Source organism: Hirundo rustica, chromosome Z (genome assembly GCF_015227805.2).
Source record: "Hirundo rustica isolate bHirRus1 chromosome Z, bHirRus1.pri.v3, whole genome shotgun sequence".
NCBI lineage: Eukaryota > Metazoa > Chordata > Aves > Passeriformes > Hirundinidae > Hirundo > Hirundo rustica.
In genome coordinates, this window is record NC_053488.1 from 17,885,865 (window position 1) to 17,909,132 (window position 23,268).

General features: G+C 38.8%; 1 long non-coding RNA gene across 2 annotated transcripts; it reads right to left on the minus strand.

Moving 5' to 3' along the window:
- Positions 1-3,882: 3,882 nt before the first annotated feature.
- Positions 3,883-10,605, minus strand: LOC120765521 (uncharacterized). 2 transcript variants are annotated; one of them, XR_005704443.2, is made up of 4 exons: positions 10,453-10,605; positions 9,178-9,316; positions 6,119-6,276; positions 3,883-5,934 (listed from the first exon to the last, which is right to left on the minus strand). It is a non-coding gene; the product is annotated as an uncharacterized LOC120765521 (long non-coding RNA). The 2 variants fall into 2 exon arrangements; XR_005704442.1 differs by lacking the exon at positions 3,883-5,934 and having other exon boundaries at positions 6,063-6,276.
- Between the last annotated feature and the right edge of the window lie 12,663 nt (positions 10,606-23,268).

Consider the following 23,268-nt stretch of genomic DNA (forward strand, 5'->3'; position numbering starts at 1 on the left):
TTTTTAGTGGTGCTCCTGACCATCCAGCCACCTGCTAGGGAGTACAAGGCCCAGAGCATCACCGTGGCCTGGGCACGCCTGGCATCAGCCAGATGCCACTGTTGAGCTCAAGCAAGCACACTAGCTGCAGAAGAGACATGTTTTAGTCAGCCACAGAGACGTCAGCGGTGAACGGGCACAAAAAGAGGGATTTAAAGCAGCAGAACTAGGGAAGAGACTACCTTTAGTCATGGTATCTGCACTGACAGGTTAAGTCTTCCTCAAAAGACCTGCCAGTGTTTAACATACGCACTCATGCTGAAGGACAACTATTTAAACAACTGCCTGAGAGTGCTTTTAAGAAATCAGCCAGAACTGATGTTAGAGAAAGGAGAACAATCATTAAAACATTCTCAAAGCTTTATAATATGTCTTAAAATAGCATCCTTGCATATAGGAATGCCAGGAGATTAAGATTCAATATCTCATGATCTACTGTGTCTAGGAACAAGTACTTTAATACTATTGGAAATGTGCCCTCTTGAATTTTTGACTGCATATTGTTTCTATCACTACTTGTAATGAGTGTCAAAGTCCCCTTTTCTAAAACATCGTTGTTTGCCATACATGGGTATGACTTAGTAGGTCACATTTTGAGGAGAAACAGATTATTGTTTTGGGTTTGTTGGGGTTTGGGGTTTTTTTTAACTTTAAGATGATACCTTTTAAAAGTAGTACAGACAACTGGATATTAGCACACAGCAAGACACTTACAAAGTGCAAATTGTCACAGGATTCTCCAGCTCATGGGTGTGACTTATTCAGCTTTCCTAAAATGTGAAAGCATGCAGCAATAATGGTTTTGCCACTCCTTTGGCAATCAATACAACTCAAATGTAAGTCTGCTGTTTGTGATTAACGGCAAGAATTTCTAGCAAACAGCCGATCACAGATTCTAATACTGTTTATCCTTTTACTCTCAATTCTTCCACACGAGCTAGTATGAAAATGTCAGTACGTCTGCCACGAATTTTTACCAAACGCTGGTTCAGAAGCACTGAGTTGAGCTCTGGGCTCCACAACACAAGGATATGTATCTGCTGGAGCAAGTCTAGAGGAGGCCATGAAGATGATCAGAAGGCTGGAGCACACACTGAGAGAGTTGGGGCTGTTCAGCTGGGAGAAAAGAAGACTCTAAGGTGGCCTTGGAACACATTCCATTACCTGAAGGGAGCCTGTAAGAAAGCTGGAGGGGGACTTTTTACAAAGGGAGTGATAGGACAAGGCAGAGTCCCCTGAGAGTAGGTTTAGATTAGGTATTAGGAAGACAATCTCACCACTATGAGAGTAGTGAGACACTGGCACACTTTCAAAGAAAAGTTGTGGATGCCTCATCCCTGGAAGTGTTCAAGACAAGGCTGGATGTGTCTTTGAACAATTTGGTCTAAGGTGTCCATGCCTATGGGAAGGGAATTGGAACTGAATGATATCTTCAAGGTCCTTTCCAGCTCAATTTCATGATTTTGTGAATATTTTGAGATAAACATCAGCAAATTCCCAACTGTAGGTCATGAAAGTATTTTTTTGCCTTGTGAAAAAAAGTAATTCAGAGAGATTTTTAAATCTAGTTCACTCCACCCAAGCTTTCCTTTGGGTAAATCTGTTGGGATTTCCTTCAGTAATGTCTCTGGCTATGCTTTCCCCCAGCCATCCACACAGCACCAAAGGGCTGAAGAAAACTCAAAGATCACTAGGAATGTCTCATACCATATTTTATCATTGTTTTAGTCACATTGTCTCTGAAACATAGCAATGATCTTCACCCAAGCACATGCACAATCCCAAACCCCAGCTCTGAAAGTCTTTAAAGATAAGATTTCAGTTTCCAGTATTTCCACTCATTGCCAACATCAAGCAAAACTTACCGAAATGCAATATCCAAATCAATATCTTCTGCAATATCTTCTGCTTGTGCCCACATTTACCTAAAACCACACAGTTTTAATTTTACTTAACTCAAAGGGGAAAGTGCCATTAAGAAGTCATCATAGCTACCTTCAATTGCACACACTGACTCCCCCTCCCCGTGGATGGACAGCTGATCCCACCGCTTGGCTGCTCCTTTATCCGGCTGGGAGGTATATAACAGGAAAAATGGTGCGAAACCAGGAGGTGTTGGAATAAAATCCTTTAGGACTGGAACTGCAAATATTTGGATGTCTGTCGTCTTCAGGCACTGTAGGCCACCCTGCAGCCATAAATGCAATCAATTACCTATCTGGAGGTTTCAGGGCAGCCTGCTAATGGTTTTCACATGATTTTTTCTGCTAGCTTTGAGAGATCAAAACAGGCACAAGAAAACCTGGGTTTGGTTCTTGTTGCTTTATCTAAAGTTGTGCCATGATAAATGTTATTCATGATCTTCAAGCCTCTCTTAGAGTCTTTGGTGGTTAAACTGATACATAATAAGTGATACATAATAAGAACATTTCCAGGCTTTCCACTAAATAGATCAGACTCATGCCCTGGCAAGCCCCAAATCCCTTGGCAAGCCAGCTGGAAATCAGGAGAATTTTGCTCACAGGCCATTCCCTGCTCTTTCCCAAGGACCTATAGCACTCCCCCTGCTGCAAATGCACAGTTTTGTTGGAATAACTCAGAATCCCCACAGTTACAGATACTTGACTGACCTTTTGTTCACCTTACTACAGTGGACGAATATCTCTAGGAAATTAGAAGTAAAAACAGATGAGGGAAGCAACCACACCTAATTTTAGCAGAAATCTTAAGGTCTGTACATGAACATAGCTTTTAGCACAGCTCCTAGCTAGAGGGAGTAGGTTGAATGATCTCCTACTGTGTCGCATCAAAAAATCAACAAATCAAAAGTTGCTACAAGTTACCAAAGGATCTAATTACCATAACTTCATGATATATGGTGAAAACAATAATCATATTGACCATTTATACCTCCTGCCATGCAGATATAGAGACACAGAATATGTCAGCTGTGGCTATGATGAGTGGAGACTGGTTGCCATGGGGAAGCTGAAGCTGGCTGGCGAAACTCAGAGAAAGGGAAAAAGTGAAGTGTAGCTTGTATGGCTAAGAGTGCTAAGGTCAAGACACCCTGACAGAAAGGAACAGCCAGAAAGACATAATATATCTGCTCATTAATGGGGTATGTGATATTTTTTAATGAGCAATCGTGCTTTTACCTTGATGGTTGTCAGAGAATACAAGAGCAGTTTCTGAGAAAGATTCTGGTGATACCAATGTCCTATCAATCAGGTGAAAAGGTTCCCATGGGATCAAATGCATTTCCTGTCTGTTGCTCCTGATATTGACAGCTGTTCTGGGCCTTTCCAGATGAGGGAAAAGAGAGAAAAATGAACAGCAACGTGCAAAACATGAATTGCACAAATCGACGTCTTACTAAGAGTGCACTTCAAAGAGGAGGGAAGAATATGAATCTGTATCTGCAAGTCCATCACCTAATATATCACGACAAAAGTCAGTTCCATCATTAAGCAGTAGGAATGCCAGCTACTGAGCGCATTGGCCCTTCAGTAGTGTTAGGCAGTTTTGTGTTGGCCAGTTAGTAAATGTCAGAAGGAAGGAAAATCAATTTTTAACATATACCTACACTGAAAGCAAAACTCTGCAATTAACTTATATGCCTATTGACTACATAATGAAAAGTGCAATTAGATATATTGCTTGCAAATCCTGCCATAGCCAATGGGTGCATATGGAGTCATGGGAAGCATGTGGGTATATTTAAGTGCATGCTTTATCTAGAAAACAGCAGAGAGGTAATCAAGTTAGAATTAAATATAGTTATACCAGTTCAGTTAGACCACACAATTCATTTCTGGAACACAAATAACAACACACGAAGTGAATGAAATCATTAAAGCCAATATACTTAAAAAATTTATTTGCTGAAAGCATGGGACTGAAAGCTTCACTTAGAAATGAAAAATCTAACAAATTGGCAACAAAATGTAATATAGGAAGGAAATAAAAATAAATTCAGAACAGCAGGCTTACTGCCACAGATAAGAAACAATAAAAGCTGGAAACTAATCCCTGACAACTGAAAATTTATGGCACTGCAAAATACAAGTGACCGCTCTCGTACTATTTTCATTTAGTAGAATACTCAAAAGCTTCTTCTGAGAAAATTAACATTTTCAGAATTAATCATAGCCATTTGGGTTTGTGTTGATTTCAATAAATGTACTTATACACACTCACTATAGCTATGATTTTTTTCTTGTTTTATTACAGCAGGATTTGTAAAGTGTGTGTAAATTTTTTTTTGCTCCCTTTCTGCTAGATCCAATAGTTATTTGGATGCCATGACATTTTGCATCCCAGAAAATTTTTATGCTGAAAAGTATCTTACAGCATTTGATGCACCAAAATGAACATACAAAGATAAATATTCCAAGAAAAGGAAATTTAAAGTCTAAGCTGTTCAAATCCACTTTCTTTCAACTGTCCAAAGTTTTTCTTTTAATATACATTTGAATTGTGTTGTTCAATGCATTTATGCTTTTATTAAATACATAACATAATACACATAGGAAGTGAAAAATATTCAGCCTTTTACTATCCAGATTCCTATGTATTTAAATGCATGCAGTTAACATTTCCATAAATGCAGTCAAAAGTAATTCACAGCAATCACTTGACAAAGTGGTAACAGAGAATAAGATAATTAGCATAGAAACCATCAAGACTCTGCAGAACCAGCCAACTTTACTCCTACCAGTTTAGGAGCATCATCACACTAACAAAGGAGCAAGGCCGTTTTAAATCTCAAATTTTAGAGCAATTAAAGCTGAATAAAAACCTTGCCAGTGGTATATCTCCTGTTAACAGTCCTCATTACATCTCTACGGTAAAATGAATGAGGAAAACATTGATGTAGGTACACCACCTCTACAGTATAACCCCCTAAAACACATTAGGTCACTCGCATTTACTAGGCTAAGACACTGAAGTGCCTTGCCTCATCTGGTCCTGTTTTTTATTTTATATAAAATTACATTTATGGGGCAGACCAGTAGCTGGTGGTAAGGTTTAAAGCAGGAGAAAATAACCTTTTCTCTGGGGAAAAATATTTAGAGCAAGAAACTTAAATAAACAACATAATTCAAACAGAAGAATAGTGGATTCCCCTGTCTGGAAAACAGACTGAGCCCAGTACCTTCCTAACAGAGCATTTCTTCTCAGGAACAGAATACTGACTGTCTCAAACAAGCCTGGAAAGGGTTGCTTGAGAAAGCCAGTATAATCATCAGATAATTAACCCCAGACTCCTTCCTAAGAAGATTAGTCAGGGCTGAACATGAAAAAGGTGCCAGTGATCAAATAGAAGGGTGGTATCTTTTGGTTCCACCTCTCAAGCCTCTCCTCATCTTTCAGCAAGTGTGGGAAATGTCAGCCATAAGGAGTTGTTACATTCCACCTCCTGGGGAAAGGAGCGCTGCATCTCACACAGGCTCCAGATGCAGCAAATCTCCTGATTCAGGGGCGATCCCAGAGAGCCCTTCACAGCCTCTTGTAGGCTTCCAGACATAGGTGGGAACATGAAAACTAGCAGGGAGGAAGAGGCAAAGCAAAGCTCTGCAAAGCACAGAAAGAGACGCCTTTGAATCCTCAAAACCCAAGTTCAGGATTTAGTCTCTACTCAAAGGTAATAAAGAAATGGAGGCCAAGAGACACACACTTCTGCACTCTGTTCGCATTTTTGAGGAGAAGCCAGCAAGTCAGAGGCCATTCCTCAACTTTCCTCAGTCTTTCTTGAACCCAGGAGATGCTCTCCATTCAAGTAATCTTCCTCTCTTCCTAGCAGGGAAGTAATAGGCTCTTCTTTCCACTTGCATGCTTTAGCTCCCATTAGACAATCAAGGTATGATTTTAATTTCTGCAGAATTTTGTCCCCTGCATAGAGAAACAACAGCCACACAGCATGAATTACCTCCTTTCAACCCCAGACCCAGTGGGAAACTCATACACTGTAGCTCTTACGAGCCCAGGCATATCTCAGCAGATAATCAGCAAGCAACTCATTAATTAAAACATTTTATTACAAGAATAGAGTGAACACTGCAAAAGATACTTTTACCACATTTCATATGATTTGTTGTGATTTTGAACATCCGGCACCATGATTTTGTGTTTCAGAGAATTCTTTTTTATGTAAATCGGCATCTGAATAAATAAAGGTTGTAAGACTGCATGACGTTGTCTGTATTTCAGCCCAGGATATGTAAATGCAAAAACCTGAAATCAAAATGTACACATAACTTTAGGGTCTACAAAGTAACAGGAAACAGATTTTGATGTGATTTATGCATAAGTAAATGCAAAATAAATCTAGCAAAAATAAAAATATTCTCAAAACCAATGAGAAGCACTTCTGTCCTAAGCACAGGGATCTTGACTCAAGAGGGAGCTAGGTAGCTGGTTTTATAAGCGGAGCATTTCAGTGTTCTTACTCATTTTCATTTGAAAATTAAGAAATTAAATAAACCTGCTTGTGCTCACAATTGATCTTGTTGACAAGACAACAGCTAGGAGTTTTATTCCCTAGGGTAGAACCCATGGCTGCATACTGATGGTGATTTCATTGAAAGATTTAAAATGAACATTCAAATTCTGCTGAGCTGCCTTTTTCCATAAACTGCAGAATAGTGTTCAAGAAAGCCTTCATTTTCACTTTCTCTTTTCAGATGAGAATTCAGAGGATACTCAACTCTTTTCTGAACTAGTAAAGCAAAAGTAAACACAAGGACTAGTAACATGGAATCACAGAACGGCTGGGTTGGAAGGGACCTTAAAGATTGTCTCGTTCCTACCCTGCTGCCATGTCCAGGAACAATGTTCAGTAGACCAGGCTGTTCAGAGCTCCCTCCAGCCTGGCCTTGAACACTTGCAGGAGTGTCACTCAAATATTCTTCATTTCCATAAGAAAACTGTAATGGTACCTGACATAGAGTTTTTATTGCAAATACAAATTTTCAAGAGATCAAAGGTAGATACTGTGACCCGATATTTTGCTGCATAGTTTGCTAAAATGCTTTTACTAGGTAAAACTAGTTTTACTAGCTTCAAACATGCATTGAAAAATAGAATGAACCTAAAGAAGTCTTAGCAGGAGACAAACTCTATCACAAATGTTGACAGAGACATCCAGATGCCACAGTGACAAAATTATGACAAGCCAGATGAAGTAAGGAATGACTTTTCAGAGAAAGATAATTTTAAGGAAACCCTTACAGATTTTCTTTATAAGTCTTTTTTTAGTGGTTGAAATTTACAATCAGTGCTACCAAATTACTGGAATACCCCTACCATAACAAAAAAAAAAAAAAAGCGCCTGAATCATAAGTGAAGAGCAAAAGTAAATACATACTGTAGAAAATATTTTGAGCAAAAAAAGAATGTGTTTACGTTTCTGTGCTGGCTGGCAGGGGTGCACCTGGCAGCTTAGTCTCCTGCTGTAAACAGTAGGAGAACTGTACCCAGCTCTCTCAAGTTGGTAGAAGGGAACCATTTATTTAGTGTTTCTCCAATACAAGACTCAACTTTCTAAAAACAATTTTCAACTTTCAGTTATGACTTCTTGCAAAATTATGATGATGTTTTTCACTCATAACATCATTCCAGTCAAACCTGTGTTTGTCACTTCTGGCACCCTTGAAAGTGTTGTGGGGCAGGTCCCAAAGGTGGGGAAAGACAAGGGGTTGGCTCTGGACTGGGGTTAGTGTGAGACCCCCTGTGCCAGCGGCAGCACACAGACCTTGGGACTGCGCCGAACACCTTGACAGAAGAGTCACCCCTTGGAGTCACGCGGCTGTGTTCACCAGCACTCTTCCCACAGCCAAGAAGGGAATGTAGCACACTCACCCCTCCAGACTGCCCAGAGTTTCCTGCTTTTCCATCACTAATAATCTCTCCTACTGATTTCAGAATAAGTGGAAGGGAAAGCAAAGCCTATTCACAAAGTGTTACGTAAAGCAAGGAGGAACATCTGCAGTCGTTTGTCTGGAGGAAGGTTCCTCCCCATCTCTGGCTAATGACCACAGAATTTGGACAAGGAAGGAGGGAGGGAAAAGACTTATGGCCTTTTGGCACTTGCATTCCCCTTTTTGTCACCAAATTGTAAAATGGGAAACAGTTACACAAGATTTGTTTTTTTCACAAATAAGGAGGGTGCTGGAACTAATTGATTTATTTATCTAAATTTTATAGTAATGGTTTTGCTCTCTGAAGTGACAAGGAATGCTTGTATGAAGCAGACATATTGGTGAAACTATGTTGGGACAGAGTCTACAAAAGCAAACACATAAGCCCAAGCCTTGTCATCCCCACCCCTAAATTCAAAGCATGTGACAAACAAACACAATGCCAAAAATCTGCAGAAGTTATGTTTAGTTAATTGCATTAGAATTTATTTACATATCATAATTTACAGCAGCAGGAAAGAGTCTTAGCTAGCAAAAATGGGCATTGCTACATTTCTAAATAATGCTTCTAACTTAGCATGTAAAGAGAACACTGTTTAACTAAGGGTTAAACTTCACTACCATGCCAGAAAGCCATCCAAGTTCATTCTGCTGTAAACAAATTCTACTGCCAGTTAAGAGGCATTATTACTGCAGCTCTGAGAAAAGTTCTTAAATTACTGTGTTTGCCATGAATGCATTGAATTATACATTAAAAGATCACTGTATTCTTTCAACGTGGGAAACGTTGATGAGGCATTTTCCAGCTAAGGGAAACATGTCAAACATTCAGCTAGACATCATTAAAACCTTAATCCCCCTGAGGAAAATGAAAGTAACACCTAGAAAACTCAAATTAACAAAAGTGGACTTAAAAGTATCATATGAAAAGCAGCAAGAAAAAATTAACCACAGATTCCTGCATTAGCTCTACTTGTTTGATACCTGATGACAAGCCACATATACTATCAAATTCTAAATTACAAAATGTTACATATGTGATTGGATCAGGAGAGAGCAAGGGGGTCTGTCCTGGGAGGCTGGAGATGAGCAACTGCTCCCTGTGACAGGAAGAGCAACAAGCAAGCCTTGGGCTCTGCAGTTTGGGAGCCAGTCTGCCTGGGATGGGGAGAGGATGGTTACAAGCAATCCAGGAAAGCTAACACAACCCACTCACCAGGGCTTTCCGTTTTGTAATTGTCCTGTTGGTTTTAGTGGGAGAGAGGAGGCAAAAAAAGCTGTAGAATAAGTCTCCCTTCCACATCAGTGGGGAAATATGCTGTACAGGGCAGCCAAGCAGCAATAGTCCGTCCCACCTAGGAGGAACACAACAAAAGGGTAGCAGAGGACAAGCCAGCAGGATGAGACCCTGTGCCATGTAGCAATTGGCTTTTTAAAGTTCTTTATGCAGCAGCTACAGAACTGCTAATTGCTGCTGCTGCAGAGAAGGTTGTTTTTAATCTCTCATAATACCTGTGAGTTTCCCAGTGGAGTATTAACTATTCAGCCATACAAATTCAGCCAATTCAAACTTGGCAAAAAAAAAAAAAATTAAAAAAAAAAAATTCCATTTTGGAGTCCAAACATTCAAAATACTTTTTCTTCACTCTTTTTGAATTATAAGTGGAAAATTACACATGTTCACCCAGCTAAGCAAAAGCATACCAGGACTCTGAAGCCCACTTTTTCAAACTATGAAGTAATCACTTAGTTTTGTTTAAAAGTAGACAGTTATTAAAGTTGAAAAAAAAAAAAAATGGGGTCAGTTAGAACTAGACATGAGAATGTCTACAGGTTTTAGAAAAACACAGTCAAGAACACCATGATTCAATCGTATTTGAGATACATATTGCCAATAACCCATAGTCAGCCTGAGCTATGTCCTTAAAATTTGAAAATATATGTCTTTATTTATTTATTTAACTTTTTGGAACTGATTTTAAATGTCACAGAACTCTCATCCCACAGAAGAGAGGAAAGGAGGTTATGTGTCTTCATTATTTTAACTCTACAGAAGATAAGACACATTTCCTACATTGCTTCTTTAGAGGTATGATATTCAAATCCCTATATAGAAGTAGCCAGAAGAGTTGCATTACACTCACAAAAAGAGCAATACAACTTAATAAGCAAAATATTTATAGCAAACGTTTCCACTCTAATTTTGCTTCTTTTGAGCAATCTTGTCATTTGACAGTGCTACTTCAACACCTTTGCAGCAGTAGAAACTGACATTTACACAAGCACATGGACATGCCTTCTTCTGCTCTCATACCCTTAAAAATTTAAGTATCTTTCCAATGAGAGAAGCAAAAGAGCAGAAAATCTCCCTGCATAAAACTCTGGCTTCAGGGAGCTTAGGAATTCCACCTAAAACAGCACCTGAAGTCTTAGACAGCCCAACAAGTTCTTTTCAACTTTCTCTTCCTAGAACAGGGCTCCAAACACCTACCTGGATACTCCAGCTTGAAGAGAGTGGTAACAGCTGCTTGGCATAAGACTCACCAAGCAAACACAAACTACATCTTCAGCTTTCCAAACAGACCAAAAAAAATCAGCAGCCTCCCACCACTCCCTGAGCAGCCATGTGAAAATTAATCAACCCACACATCTGATAGTAGGCCCCAAATTTATAGCCTCCTCCCAGAGCTTTGATTTTTTTCAATTTGTTCAGCTGATCTGCTCAGCTGTCGGAGAGCAACTGCCAGTCTGACTCCAGCACACACCTCAGACTACTCATCACCAGGCAATTGCTGTGCCCTTCAGCTGAGCTGTTCTGCTCTGCAAATACAGGATTCAGGTTCTGCTTCTGTTGTCCAGACAATTAAGAAATTATCCACTGCTACTAAAGAGACAAAATGGATCATCAGGACCCATTCTAAGGCAGGTTGTTTGGGGAGAGCTCTGAGTAAGAGGCAATGTGAAGAAGAGGTGGAGAAAAGGGGTTTTTTAATGGTTCTAGTTCACAGCGTTACCTATGATGGGATTGCCCATGTTATGGACAACTTTTAAATAACCATCAGGCACCGAAGGAATGGCCTTAGACCTGCCATGGCAACTGGATGCTTTCTTATGTTTATATTACTGGTTATCCAACACATTTCACATCCATATTGCTTGAGAGCAAGGTGACATTCAGGGTACCATCAGAGCAATCTAAAAGACAAGCAGAAATAATCCCCATGCTACACCTTACCATTTGTGTACTTCCAGCTTTACCATCCAATATCCTTGTAGCGTATGTTTTGACCTGAACAGACGAGAGCCAAAGGCCAGGAGCAGGACTGGCAAGAATAGGGAAAAAGGGACAAATTCTTGGTGGAAAATAGGTGGCTTTGAACAAGTTGCTGAGAGACAGAAGGCTGAAAATCAGCTGAGTAAATAAATTGCAAATGTCAGCCAGAAGGGAAACATTTGAACCCAGTACTATTACTCACTGGGCAATTCAAAATATACTGTTTAAAATTCTTGTTTGCTATAGCAAAATTCTTTCACTTGGATATGTTCAGGAAATCTAAAAAAAAAAAAAAAGGAAAAAAAAAAAGGATAAAGAAGTAGAAAAACATAACTCATCCCCACCAATTTTTAAAGCGCAACTCATAGTTGCAGAGGCATTGTTCAATACTTTCCACATTCTAGCCAGGAAGTCTAACATTAGGCTATGAGGGAAGGGTATTAGAGGCTTTTAAATCATTCCTCATATGTGCTTGAGGTGATTTATGTGACAGCTATGCACTGAAGTCTACATATTCACTTAGAAAAATGCACCTTCCAGAACCATATAATTAAGTAATAGGAATTCAATTCAGGTAGATTTTCCAGTTTCCTGTAGTGACCCCCAAACAAGAATGCTTGTCTGTAGACAACAAATTGAATTAAGATGTTTACTGGAAGAGGTAGATGACCTGCCCCATTAAGCCAGCTGACGTTCTGTTGTAATCTCTGACTGAAAGGGCTATTCATGGAATTTTGCTTTCACTTCAGATTTCTCTTGCTTATTTCTCTGAGGTATATTATATGTTTTTCCTATAGGAAGGTTATGTTACTACAATTCCTTTGTGTGAAACACAGGCAGCTGCCATTTGCCGTCATTTAATTTTAATATTGCCTTCTCAAACAAATCTTAATTTAAGGTGCATTTTTTATCACGTAGAAACACTAGATCCGTATCTGGGAGTCACCTACATAAAGCTTCATTTGTAAGCAGCATTCTGAAGTGAGACCACCAAGATTTGGTCTCTTCTTCATTACATTATCTATCAATATTCTATAATATGATTAAATAGCATCTTAATCTGGCAATATGGTACTGAACTCCAACATGTTTTGATTTGATGTAGTGTAAAAGACATTTGTAGTAGTACTTTCCTAGCACATTATGTATAAACAGCAGTTCATTTGAACTAAGTCTGTAATACAGGGCTGAACAACAGGATACAGATTACTTTCATGCTTTAGGTTGAGCTGCAATATATTACACCTGATTTACATAACTCCATAATGTGTTTGGAGCTTTTTGGATGAGACTCACGACTACATGGTCAGTAGGACTGTATTGCTCAGATACCTATAAAACATGTATGGAGAAATAAAGCCATGAGACTGGGTTGGCACAGTACCAGCCCATTGTTAGAAAATACACTGCATGACCTTACTGAAAAGGCAGAACACTAAAAACCTTCCGTGTGATTTACTCTTTTACTTTTTTTTCCCCAAAACTGGCAACATCAGTCTTTTTAAAGGAGATCCTTTTCTGTCCGCTATTTGATACTTATTTTCTGCTTCAGGAAAGCAGTAAGGAGTGAATTAATCTTTTGACAGCATTTCTTTGAATGTCATAAATTGTTCTTATGAATTTGATATTTCATTTGGCTTCAGGGACTGATTGAAGGACACATACATTTAAAAAAAAAATTTGAAAAGGAAACAAAACGACGAAACTCCAAAACAACTAAAGAATCTGTGTTATGATTTTATGCTGACCAGTATTCTGATAGAAACTAACACAGTGGAGTTATGTCAACAAATTAAAACGAAATAAATTAAAACTGCTTCCTACATCAGGGCTTATCATATTTGACACATTCTATACCCACCTTTTTTGATTCTTATATATTGTTTCTTTCCTTCTCATTAGCTATAGATATATTTAAAAAGTCACAACTGTGAGTTTTCTCACAGGATAATTCATTAGGCTGTTATTTTGTCTTTGCTTCTGCTACCCACAAACTGATAGCCACAAATGTAGTTTCTTCCTGGGAGAGTGCCTTAGGAGGCCCAAGTGCATCATCACATCACCACACCATATAGAGAGCAGGAGCACCACTGACTCAGAAGCCCATAAAAGGTGTCTCAGAGGAAGCCCAACATGACAAAAACGAAGGCCTCTGACACACTTCTCTGCTTGTTCGAAGAACAGCTGCGTGTGCTGTCAAAGGCTATTCAAGGGTATCCACACCTCCAGACTGGACAAACTACCATGTCTCAAGTAATTGATCCTATACCCAGCAAGGGGTTTTGTTTCAATACTTTGAAAGAATATTACATCCCATAAAAATAACAGGTTTCTCTGCATCTTCATCATACCTCCTCTGTAGCTAAAGTATCTGCAAATTTGTGCCTATTCTGCATGGACTTTCACATGCAGAATGAAGTGAGTAGAACTTGGTAAGCTGTTTTCTAAAAATTCTATCAAGAGGAATAGAAAGAGTTCTGTCTTGCAGATCCCTGATGCTCCCTCTAGGAAAACCTTAAAGCAAGTTCACCTATTGGGTTTCCAAAATCAATTGATTTATTCACATGCCTGAGATTAATTAAGTGCTTAAAAATTCTGCAAGATTGGGCTCTTGGAGGATAGGGTTTTGAACTTTTTTTGCAAAAAGAGCAGGCACTTTTCTCCCATGAATTTTCATTTTTTTCATATTAGAAAGACAAAACGATGTGGGCTTGCATTTCTAATTATTGCACGAATTTGGCATGAACTGCACTTAGAAAATCTGGTACAATTGTTATTCATTATTCTAGGAATCCTAAATGCTGATGTAATGTAGAAATGCACAGGTTTTTTCACAGGGAGGGGATGTGAAAGGGGGAAGAGGGCTTAAGCTTGCAATATTTAAAACCAAGGCTGACTTCTATTTCTGCAGGGAATTTAAAAGATATCTTCGCTAAACGCAGATGCGTACAAACATCTATGTTTACACATATGTTCACACGGTCAAGCTTGCTACAGGACCTAAAGGAATAGGATTGAATTTGGATAACACTCATCCTATTAAGGAGGAACTGGTCACTCAGGCAGGAGTGTCAAAGGTGCTGACTGTGGTTCAAACCACAAGGCTGTGTACAGTTGGCTGTGGAAACTGAAAAGATTAACCACTTTAGTCAAAAGTGTTCTCAGGTCAAGACAGACTAACTTCTGTAAATCCTAAAAGTAGAGGACATCATTTCCAGTTTGGTTACTGGGGAATGATTTTAGCTGTTTTGTCATAGGATCAAAGAATAATTTGGGTTGGAAGGAACATAAAGGTCATCTTGTTTCAACCTCCCTGCCACGAGCAGGGACAACTTCCACTAGACCAGGTTGCTAAATGACCCACCCAACCTGGCCTTGAACACTTCATCTGCTACTTCTCTTGGCAACTGTGCTAGTGGCTCCCCCGTGTCCTTCTAGTGCTAGGGACCCCAGAGCTGGATGCAATGCTCCAGGTGGAATCTCACCAGAGAAAAGCAGAGGGGTAGGATCACCTTCCTAGTGGTCACACTGCTTTGGATGCAGCCAAGAATTCATCTGGCTTTCTGGGCTGCAAACACATATTGTTGGGCATCAACTCTATTCCTTAAAAAACAATCTCCTCTCTGCTCTCATCTATCTTTCACTGGACTAACTGCATTTCATAAAACTATTCTCAAGTTTGACTTGAATTTACAACTCAGCTATAACTGGCAAAAAAAACTCAGTCTGGACAAAATGGTTCTCTGGATTCACCTAGCCCTTTGGTAAAGGTTTAAAGTTGGTGCATATATGTCCATCACTGCCGTGTAAGCAATGTTGGTGGAAGAGATGAATTAACAAAAGAAAAATTTTATGTTTTGACATGGCCAGAGTTGAATATGTTCTCATTCCAAGAAAGTAAATATTAGACACCAGTTCTCAGAATACTTAAAAAGATTACATAAATTTATTTCCATTTTCCCCCCCCCAAAATATCAATTTTAAAATCTGAAGTTTGTACTGCATAGACACACATAAAATTTCTCACAAATGCTATCAAATATTGTTGTTTATAAACAGTTCATGGTAACTTTAATATTTGTATTTATCTCTGTTCTTCATAATATATTCCTTCTTTAGGGGTGCTTGAGACTGCCTTCCAAATATCCCAGAAGCCAGATTTACAAGCACAGCTACAAAAGATGCACCTGCAAAATCAGTCTGTACTGAGTTCTATGGCAATTCAGTTTTTACCAGCCTGGAGTGAGAAAGATGGCTCTGATTAAATACACAGATATGGATTTGTTCCAGAAGCCAGGGAGCCTTTATATTCAACATCTTTTAGTGTTTATTCTATACATGCTGAACAAACGACTACTGAGTTCATTGGAGAGGAAGAATATGGTAACAGACTTCTGGAAATGTTCTGTCAAATACTGTATAAATTAAGGATTTTAGACTAAGGCCAAAGAGAGATGCTGATGAAGAAGGAAAGAATTCAAAAGGAGCAGGTGCGAGTCAGAAGTGACAAAAGAAATTAATTTACTACTTACACAACTAGAACTAACCAAACAACAAGAGCAGATATACTAAGATAATCCAAATTAAAAAAAGAAAACTCAAACTATGTCCAAAGCCATAGTATGCCCATACTGACCAAATATGCCTATAAACAGGCTGATAAATTAAGTATATGCTCTGGCTTTATTTTATAGAAGGAACTTTATATTAGAGATAACAAAAGGTGGCATCTGTGCATTAGATGTTCACATTCTGCCTCCCTTCTGGAAATGCAATTCCCTTCCCATCCGTTCCATCAGTTCCATATTTAAAGACCCTGCTAGGAATTTGTGGTTTGGGGTTTTTTTTGTTGTTTGTTTGTGGGTGGTGTTTGTTGGTTGTTTGGGGTTTTTTGTGGTTTTTTGTTTTGTCTTTTTTGTGTGTGGGGCGGGGGGGGTTGTGGGGGTTTTTTTTCAGCATCTTACCACATCTGGGAAATTCAATATTCAGACTATCATCAAATCATTGAATCATTCATGGAAATCCACAGACTGAGGTGACTGTCCTACTGACCAAAAGAGTTGGAGGGAGATCTGGGCCACAGCTTAACTGCTCACAAACTTGTCACCAGACTTCAGCCAAATCAAAATTCTTCTGTTATTGACTATCATCAATGCCATCTGAAAAATGAAAATTAGAAAAAAACCCCAACAACAACAACAAAAAACAACAATACCCAAAAAAACAAAAAAAAACCCAAACAAAAACAACAACAACAACAAAAAAACCCACACACTTTTTCAGCATATCTAAAAGGAATTCAGATATATAAGAGAAAGGTATTTTTGCCTCCTATCCCGAAGGAGTTAAGAGTATCAAGCATCGCTTAGGATTTTCCAGCTGTAAGTTTTGGTTAATATCTTAATATTGTATGTTTTGGAGCTACTGGACTTAGTTAGATGTCTCTTTTTCCTCTGTTTAATCTGTGGTAGTCATACAGGCAACTCACCTTGGTAGCTAAAGAGATGGATCCAAAAGATAATTATCTCCTTCAAAGGAAACTATCTGCTAGTGACTATAGAGGGAGCCTAACTACTGCCTAAGCCTGAATGCCTCACTTCTGTGTAGCTCTTAGGGGAGAACATGAAGCCACACATAATTTCTCAACACAGTTAGATGCACAACTTGAACTGGAGTATTATAACTTGCCAAAACATAGTTTGGGGTCTGTGTGTTCCTTTAATTATTTAAAATAGAGAATAACTCATATATTATGATTTTCAGAAAAATGAAACGACACAGATTAAGGAGGGTGTAATAATTCACAACCAATGATGCTATAGCTGAAATGGTATCTAACCAATCTGCCATACAGCTGTTGTGGATAGGACTGAAAGTCAGTACTAACACAAAGAAAACTAAAAACTGTAAATCAAGACACACCCTGGTATTCAGACAGAGAGAAGTTTACACATCACAAGATTGTTCCTTTCAACAAAAAGGCTGGGGCTACATTCACGGCAAATGATGGGATCAGTGGGAGACAGATATCAAGGTATCTCTGAATGAAGGAACTTCTGTGAATGAGAGGATCTGGATTTTCAACCTGGCATCAAACTACTGCATAAATAGACCTTCTAAAACTGTGGTGACTAATGTATTGGTGATTTGTGATCATCCCATGGAGGATTAAGCAGCTGTTTTGAAAATAAAAGATCTTGGATTATAACTTTCCAAAACATAGTTTGGGGTCTGTGTGATCCTTTCATGATTTAAAACACAGGTCAAGCAAAATTCTCATTTTCATGGCAGCAACTAATTTACAGCAGAACACATATGGTCTGAGGATTACCAGGGCAGTTCAGCCAATACAGGTACTTCAGACTTAAAGGAGACACAGGGGATGCATAACATTTTTAAGAGATGGACATTCTCATGTCAAATAGCTGCATCCCAACCACTGCAAGTCTGATCACAAGTAGCCTGTTCCCATTTCCACCTCTACTACCATAGTGTTACGCTCCTGGGTACTCAGTCCAACTAATGAGCTCCCCATCTCAGTAATAAACTCAACTCAGAATGGGTTGTGGTGCAAAATGGTTTTAGTGTGTCACCATCTCTTAATTCTCAATAACTGGTAGAAGGGCTAAGATAAAAGAGAATTAAGTCCCTGACCCCTTGAATTTCCGGTTCAATCTCCCCCAGAGATCATTTGTGAAATGTTCCCACCTCGATACACTGAGCATATCCATGGTTGCACAAGGCTACCCATATTTGTGCAGCAGTTTGTGGACTCCATGGCTGCAACAAAAATTATATTCTAATACAAATAAAACAATAATCTAGGACTCCCTCCAGGGCCATTAAGACTTCCTCTACTCAGTTAGTTTTGGCTTTGGACAATTGAAATAAAAATACATGTTAACTACAATTCTACTTTCTTAACTGGGAATTCTGGGGAGTACAAATCTAAAAGGGGAAAAATGTTATTTAAAACTATTCATATATCTACATACATATGACATTCAAAGTAACTTTTAACAATTTTATATTACATACTGGTCCGTGTATTTATCTACTGAGACACACACAAATAAACGTCACAATAAATCAAAGACACAGACACTTTAAATCTTCCTCACCATCACATCCCTGGTACTCAAAAGTCCCCTGCCTGCCTGTTCCAGGCCTGAGACAATGGCTCCATCAGAAATTCCTCTGATGTACCACAGCTAGATCCATGCACTACATCTCTAAGAGCAGTTAAAAGTTCCATGCTCTAAGCTGAGGCCACCTAATAAATCATGGCACCAACATGTTGCTATCAAACTCCTATTGCCACCAAACCACCTCTAGAGTTAGCTTGTTCTTGTACTAACTGCCAAGCCACCCAGAGTGGGGGAGATATAACCAAGGTAAGAGTCACACCAGGGACCATTCAAACAACTTAATGTAGAAGATGAGGTTCCAGTGCTCAGCGCTGTTTAATCTGTTAAAGAAAACAATGGCCAGACCTCACAGAAACATCAAATACCACTGTCATTGTATTAATTGAATTTCTGTAGCAATATCAATTCTTCATTATCATTATTCTAGTTCTATTGTCAAAGTAAGATCTGATTTTTCTGTACCACTGCCACTGGTGCAGTCCCTGGCCTGAGCCCCACTGAAATAACTTTGTGCCTTCAACCCCAGTGAAGTGAGTACCCAGAGCAAAGGAGGACCTCCTAGACTCAAAACCTACTTGTGAATGAATTTCTGTAATGGGGACTTGGTCTTTCCTTTGGTGCTCAGGCCAAACCAGAACCCACCACCAATGCACTCTGGCTAAGGTAGATATCTCAAGGGCTATTTTGTACAGTTCCTTTTTGGCAGTCAGGGGCAGAGAACTTATAGAACTTATAGAGCTGGAACCCTGCTGAAGCAAAAGGACACAAAGTGCTGAACTATGAATAAGGTCCAGTCCATGTCTCATTAATGATGCCGGCATGTCCTGGTCAAGCTTCTGACCCACTACAAGGAAGCCTTAAAGGCTGGTCCTTTTAATGACAATTCCTCTGCAAGCAAAAAAACTGCTACAAGCATGCAGACAGATAAATCTGAGAGTTTTTCCCGGACAGGCCTTTCTTTGGAGGAGAAATTGGTATCTGAACAGCAGTGAGGTCATGCAGTCAGGTTTCTGATCTTGGGCCATGTGTGTAGCTGCCACAATGCAGTACCTGACCAGTACAGGGCATGCACAGCCTGGCTCAGAAACAGAAGACTTGAGAATGGGCTCTGTGTCCTGGAGTGACTGCGGTACACTCTCATTCAAACTCACCCAGGCGTGTGAGGAAACCACTACTGCGAAGAAATTAAGTGGTGCTTCAAAGGGGGTGCAGATTAATTGGGTTTTTTTCCCATTATTACTGGGCAATGTATTATGCTGCCATGCACCAGATGATCTTTATAGAAAAGGCTTCAGAGATCTGTGATAACAGATATCACTAGATACCATACTATGAACACTAAAACACAGAAATGTGCTGCCTGTTGACAATGAACAGTGAGTACTTGAATCTATTTTCAAGAAGCAAACTAGGGATTAAATCAGTTGCAGACTCTGGAGAACTGAAAGAAAAAGCTTCCCAAACATAGTCCATGAATAGATAATTCCCCAGAAGTCAAGGGCAATCCATTCAACACTAAGAAATGCATCCCAGGAATATTAACTTCCTGAGAAAATCAAATACTGTGAATATTTTTGGCATATACTAAACCTAAATATATTTCCTTAACTGCAAACGATCATTTAACACAGTCAGTTATACAAATAGATAAAAAATTCGTAACTTGTTTTATCTTTGCTTTCAAAAATGTTCCAGTATAACACAATACTTCCTTGCCAATGCACAGGGTTTGAAGACACTCGCATTGCCTTTAATCACTTCAGCAACCTGACAATGATGTGCCATATATATAGGAAAGGCAAACTTTCCTGTAAAGGCCATTTAAGTGCAATTTATTTCTGTACAATGCTGAGCATTGTAGGGATAGTTTCAGAGGAGCACAAATGCAGTACTACTGCTACAGAGACATTAATTGCTACACTAAACTATATTTGACTACTGACAAAAATCCTCTTAAAATCAAAATCAACTCCATCAACATCAGCAGGAAATCAAATGCAGCTGGAGTAATTTACATGCATTTAAAAGAGAACTAATTAAAAATATATATAAAAAATCAAATGAAACATTACATTTACTAATAATGCTTGATTCCTTCCTGATATGTCCTTCAAATGGTATCTCAACTTGAGTGGGAAAAATCCCAGACATACTATTTCTAGATATATTCAAGCTCCAAACCTCCTTGGGTCTCTTTGATTTTGTGTCATTAATGGAGATCTACTTAAGGAATTAAGTCTTCCTTATGTTGTAAAACACTTGCACTGTAACCAAGGCTGGTGACATCCTATTGCACCACGGTCTCAGCACTGGTAAACTCAACTGCTTTTACTTCAGTTAGTGAACAGTACCATTGTGCAGACCACCTGCAAATGCTGTCTGCATTTACCTGCTTGATCCTCTGCAGAGCAGAGAATATTTGTCACAAGCCGGAGATCTAAGTTGTGACCAAAACAAAAAAAGGTCCTGAGGTAGAAACCTAGCACTGAAGGTGAGAGAAAGCCCCCCAAAATTGCACTTTTACAGCATTCAATTCTACTTTGGAACATACTTTTCAAATCTCTGACACTGTTCTGTCCTTCAGGAAGAAGCAACAATGATGGCAATGATGGAATCTTTAGCAACCAGAAAAGAAGGTTTGTACGTGAAGAGCTGCAAATCATGTTCACATTCTGGGAGGATATGTAAGGAATGCACCCAAAATACTGTATATTTATGACACCCCAGAGGTTTCGATGGCAGTCAGGGTTTTCCCCATTTTCTATTCCCTCTTTGACTTTTGGCAAAGAGCAGTAATTCTACTGCCAAAACAAGTCTCAACTCATAACCTATCTTCTTGAGGAAAAAAAAAAGCAGCACAGTTGATAGCAGATTTTCTCCAATTCAGATGTTCTTCTTCAGTTTCTGAAGAGCCAGGAAAGATGGTAATTTGGACTGGTGAGATCCCTTTTCTTCCCATGGAGATACTGACATTAATTTTAACATCTTACTGATTTACTCCTGAGGATATGAACCAATGAGAATTGCAGCTTCTGAGTATATTTAAAAAAAAAAAAAAAAAAAAGGGGCAAACAAAAAAAACCCCACATAACAACCAAAGGAAAAGAAAAAACATGAAACAAAAAAACTTCTACCCTTAACACACTATTTTGATCATAGACATTCAGTTCATTTTGTCCTTTCAAATGTTTTAGAAGGAAAAGCTAAAAAATTACAAGATACCATGAGTCAGAGGAAAGGACAAAGTATTAGTTATCATAGGAAACCCACAGTGCTTCCTCTTTGCTGTTTCACTACTCTAAATCATTTTATGGCTCTCTTCCATAGTAGGATTGTTCTTTTGGAAGCTCATTCTATTCCTGATTCCATCTTCAAATACAGCTGGCTAATGCTGTGTGGATGTTCAGCTGTCTCTTCTGGGAAGGACACTCCTCTCTAATCAAGTAATGCGAAAGTTTGACAGCAAGCATGAACAAAACACCTAGTGTGTTACCATGATGGCTATGTGATGTTGTCTGTGACTGCGACAACAAAGATGCAATTCGAGTATTAAGTGTGGATGCTTGCATTTCAACCTGTAAATAAATGAAAACAAATCACAGGGAGAATGTGTCTTGATTTAAGAAATGGGATTCTGCAAGGAAAAAAAAAAAGCATTATTGGAGACTTTTATTGAGTTTCAAAGGATCATGTTGCACAGGGGACACCTGGTGACAAGGCACAGAGGTTTCTCAGCCACCTTGTGAATAGAAAGCTACATTTACCTCACTGCTATCAGCAACAGAAGTGAACAATGCAGAAAGAAAAGGGTAATGTATATTTGCATTTCAGTTACAGATAATTCTTTGAGGCTCATGCTGAAAAACAGTGTTCAAAGCATGTGATGTTTTCAAACTGGCATTCCCAGCCTTCTTTTATAATCACTGGCTAACCTTCCCTAACCAGACTTTAACTTAGAAATACAAAATTAATGTACAATTTTAAAAATCACATAAATGGGATAATATTTGCCTCTGCTGTGGTGTTCTGCTCTTCTATTTGTTTGTCTCCCCATCCCAAATTTTTAGGCAGTAAACTGTCTGCCTCCTGCTCTGCTTGTTCAGGGGATAGCACAATCTGAATTAACAATACATAAGAGTTTAATTTTTAACATTTCAGACTGTATTTGACCTATATTTCACCAGTCTGTGCTTTGCATCAGAAAAACCCTTGAGAAAGCAGACAAGCAACACCAAGTTATGTTGTAATGAACAGCATTAGAAAATAACCATTTAATTCAGGCAGAGAAAGAGAGTCATTGCTCCTCACTTCAAATGCCAAATGATGGTGGACATCTAAGCCAAAAATGTTTTGATTTTTTTTTTTTTTTTTTGTTAGATCTTAGCTACAAATTAAAATGAATTGTGATACATAACTAGGTTTTTGGCTTCTGTTGATCTAGTACAGTCTGCTTGTATGGGAAAGAGAGAGACAGTAACTGGGAACAAGATCAACAGGATCAGTTGGGTTTTACAATCTATCCTCATGCTTCACTTGCCTCCATTTCCAGAAATGTCTATATCCTTCTGCCTGTCTTAAATGCCTTCCCAGTCCCTGGTGTTCCTCATATCCACCAAGACTGGAGCTGCAATCAATGAAATGGAAGACCAAAAGCCAATACAACCAATTATTGAAGATAACAATCAAAAATAAAAATGTTGTAAAGTTAATTAAGGCTTTACATTTATAGAGCAGAACTATGAACTTTTGATGGCAGGCTTTAGAAGTCATCACATATGAATTTTCTCCACTGAAAGAAATATTGACTATACACATTGGCAGAAAAAGTATATGACAACAGTCAAAAATAATATGTGTTGTGATAGGTACTTTTTGTTTTCCCCAA